General features: G+C 34.2%; 1 long non-coding RNA gene across 1 annotated transcript; it reads left to right on the forward strand.

The window, feature by feature from the left end:
- Positions 1 to 1,070: 1,070 nt before the first annotated feature.
- Positions 1,071 to 3,630, forward strand: LOC113983376. Its single transcript, XR_005565845.1, has 3 exons — positions 1,071 to 1,148; positions 1,834 to 1,897; positions 3,351 to 3,630. It is a non-coding gene; the product is annotated as an uncharacterized LOC113983376 (long non-coding RNA).
- The last annotated feature ends 508 nt before the right edge of the window (positions 3,631 to 4,138 follow it).

The raw sequence follows: 4,138 nt of genomic DNA on the forward strand, positions 1-4,138 counted from the left end.
GAATAATGAAGCAAATTAAACATAATAAAAGCTAGCAGAAATCCTAAAGATGGGAGACTTCTTTCTCCTCTACTGGCAGATATTTTTTTATAAATTGATATTTTGCTGAAGTGATGCTGCAATGCAGCACAGCTGAAAATAATTTGTGCAATGGATAATTTTAAAAGAATAATCTTCTGTAGATACAAAGGAATCAACATATTTCTTCAACAAATATAATTTCAACAGTGGAAATAATCATTTCATGTAGCCTGTTAAGCTGCATAAGAGCTAGTAATTGCTAATAACTGAGAATATTTTTAGAAACTTCTGAAAATGTATTGTATTTCTTACATAAAAAATAAAAAATATTTTTTACATCCTTTGTATGACCACATTAGTTTCACCTGTTTCAACTCCTATGTAATTTTCAGATTTCCCTGCTAAATTTAAGGCAGTATCAAGCACGTATATATGAGGCAGAGGAAGTGTCAAGGTGAACAGTACTCTATTCTATCAAAGTCAGATTTGTCACACTTTGCAAGGTATTTATGACACCAAGGTTTGATTAGCACAGCACTGAAAACTAAGTTGCAAGCCATAAAAAGTGTCAGTTGGCACTAAAAAAAGCTGTCTGCTGAACAAATTGAGCCACAGTGAACACAGCTGTATGGACCCCAGTCTGTTTTCTTAATTTGCAAATTCTTTCCTGAAGCTGTCTTCTCTTTGTGGCTGCATCTTCTCTCCAGCTCTCTTAACTTTTAAATGTGTAGATATTAGCTGAGATGATTAGTCTTATGAGATAATGGAAAGTAGAGGGATCTGTAATTTGCTATTTATTCCTCCCTGTCCCGTCACTACATGCCCTTGTGAAAGGTTCCTCCCCAGCTCTCTTGTAGGCTCCCTTTAAGTACTGGAGGGCTGCTATAAGGTCTCCCTGGAGCCTTCCCCTCTTCTGAACAGACCCAACTCTCTCAGCTTGACTTCATAGGACAGGTGTTCCAGCCCTCTGATCCTCTTTGTGACCTGTTCTGAATATGTTCCAGTGGGTCTATGTCTTTCTTGTGCTGGGAGCCCCAGACCATGACAATTCAGTTTAGGCAACCCACTTGAGTCTGTCCCTTTCCTATTTTCTATTTTCCGTCTTGAGTACTCCAGTATCCAAGGAGGTTTGTGGGAATCACAGTTTATGCGAATTTAATCATCTGCATTGTAATTTCTACTGCTGGAACCGAGCAGTTACATTTCACAGTTTTGAATATCATATAACTGAAGTCCTTTGGTTGAATGCCTGCCTAGCTCAGTTAGTTTAATGCAACTGCACCACAGAATGCAAATGTTGCAAAGAAAAAATATGTTAAAAACAACAAGCAAGTCAATGTGAATTCATAAAGCAAAATGACATTTCAACCCAATGCATTATTTAATAAGCGTAATTGTTTTAATTACCACACAGCATAGAAATATAACTTGAATTGGAAAAATGTATTAAAAGTTATATGCCATAAATGATAAATCATAGGTAAATCTATGACCAATTGCCAAACTCAGGCAGAAATGTCAATGAATTAATAGACACTTGTGATGTTTTTAACTCATAAATGCAAACCCAGATACTTCATTAAAGAAAAAAAAGACATTTTGCCTGTAGTGATATATATTGGCTGATTATTTATTGCCCTGACTCTTATTTGTCATGTGTAATAGTCCTAAAATCTTCAAATTTTTCACAGCACTACTTGCATACCAATAGTCTTCTTCTTCCATTAGGAAGTTTTAGTGTATATCGATTAATGTTTCTACATTGTAATGATTATTCTGTGATTTTTCTTCTACTAATATTCCTTTTTTCAGCCTTCCGACTGCAGAATTGAAAGACCGTTCATTTGAAATACGAAGGAATCCACTGAGAATTCAGGTATACACTCATGGGACAAGATGACTATTCTTATATTTTCTTTTGGCATCCCCTACTGGTGTACAGCTGTGAAGACTCCTCCGTGACACAAGATCTCAAAAGGGCTACTGTGCTTCTTTGTCTGAGACCTTCAGAATGTCAAAAATAGCTAAAGTAATGGCAGAATAATGTGAAAATATTTATATTCTCTTCAAGCAACATAATTTCATTGCTTCAGTGAATATAACATCTCCTTAAACAGTACATCTAATTACACTACTTGTTTCACATAGGTTTATTTTATCTCCTTGATTTAATTTTGGGTTTTGTTTTTGGGGTTGTTTGGTGGTTTTTTTTAAAGCTTAATAACAGATAAATAAATGTTGAATTTTTCATTCAAATAATGTCATGATAAATATGCTTTTGTGATGATGCAGTGAGGTAGTGTATAATTTTCCATCAATTCACGAGTCATGTGAAGATGAAAAATCTGCATGAATATTCCAGCTCCCTTTCTTGAGAACTGGGGCAGAAATTTTCCTCACTTTTAGAATAATCCTATCATATGTCATCCTCCCAGAAAGAAGGGAAAAACAGTAGTGACATTAACATATTTTCATTTATTTTAGCTGTTGTGTTTCCTAATTCAGAAACCTTCCCACCTCACTTTAGGCACCTAGCATATCTGAAATCACAATCAAATCAGGCTCCCTAAAAAAAACAAAGGAGATAAACTAGCATTTCAGATTAACAATCTAGGGATTCTCTATTCACTACAGAAATGTTGGGCAGGTGCACTTTTAGATAAAATTTTTCTAGGAGACCAAGCATAAACTGTTTTCTCACCACTATTAAACATGCTTATGTGAGTTTTCTTGCTAAAGGATCTCAGAAGAGGGCAACCCTTATCTGGTTTATGATCATAGGGTGTGCACATGAATAAGGGCTGAAGGATCTTTCTGTGGATTCTTACTAAGCATAAAAATTAAATAATTTCCAATAGAAATCAAATAGTATACTACTGAATAGCTGGGTGTTGATCAATGACACTTTCTAAATGACAAATGATTTCCAATTGCAGATTTTGTTCATTCTTTGAATGTTCATTAATCTCTAGTGAGGATAAGATGGGAGTATGTACTGCTAAATATTAATACTTCCCATTAATCTTAAAATGCAACTATGATTTTAAGTTAGATGGAATAATATTATCATATGTGTCCTGTCAGGTTATCTATCAGACAGGATTAGTCTTTTTCATTTATTGTAGACTTCTTCGGCTCTTTGACTACACATATCTTTTTTTTTTTAATCAAAATATAATTTCTTCAAAGATAAAGTTCACTCATATTTAAATAAAATAAGTAAATATCATTCATATTAAACCTCTCTCCATTTCTGTTTTGATTTTTTTTTACTGTAGATTGTTAATATTTCTCTGGAGTTAATGAGTAGAATATGACTTTTTTTGCAGATGGGAATTAGGAGGCATAGACAGCAATCCCACTAGGCAGTACAGAAGAACAAAGCCTGTGCTGTGATGACAGAGTTTAAGCAAGAGGACACAGTAAAGCTTTGCCACCTAAGTCTGAGATCAGAGAACTGTCCCTTGAAGAAAATAACATATAACTGCATCAAAATTGATTTCTTTAAAAGTGCTGCATCGTTAACTGCAAACCAATGTGTTTGTCTATACAGTTATCCTACTTCCTGCAGTTCTTAGAGTGAACTGAAATAAATTTCCTTGTATTTCAGAGGGTCAAGTATTTCATTACCTCTGTACGGCAAACTACACCACCAGGTAGACCAACATCCACACTGGACTCAAATCTTGTTTCTTCTGAAATTTTTAATTGAAATCAGATGCATCCCTTCTCTTGATGTCTAGAATGTTTTATAATATTTAGACAATAATACAATGTGGTATCAATTGTTACTTTGTTACAGATATAGTGAAGGAGAAAGTTAAGTTTCTAGTTTTCATCTTCAAAGTATATCTGACTTGGTTGCCATGCATGTTCAATATTTTTTGCCTATTCCACTTGATTAAACATTTGTACTCCTGGGAAATTACACGTCTTTTTTATTCTCTTTAAAACCTTATTTTAGTCCGAAACCAAGTGCAATTTTTGTTCAGGCAGATGACACATAGGTTGCTGTTTCACTGTAGTCTAGAACAAATACAGTAAGTTATTTTTCTTTTCTTTATTAGAGAAAAATAGATGGTTGGAGGTCCAGTCACTCTCAAGATATGGAAAAGTG

Source organism: Pipra filicauda, unplaced genomic scaffold (assembly GCF_003945595.2).
Source record: "Pipra filicauda isolate LSUMZ 115617 unplaced genomic scaffold, ASM394559v2 scaffold559_size304462_pilon, whole genome shotgun sequence".
NCBI classification, from domain to species: Eukaryota; Metazoa; Chordata; class Aves; order Passeriformes; family Pipridae; genus Pipra; species Pipra filicauda.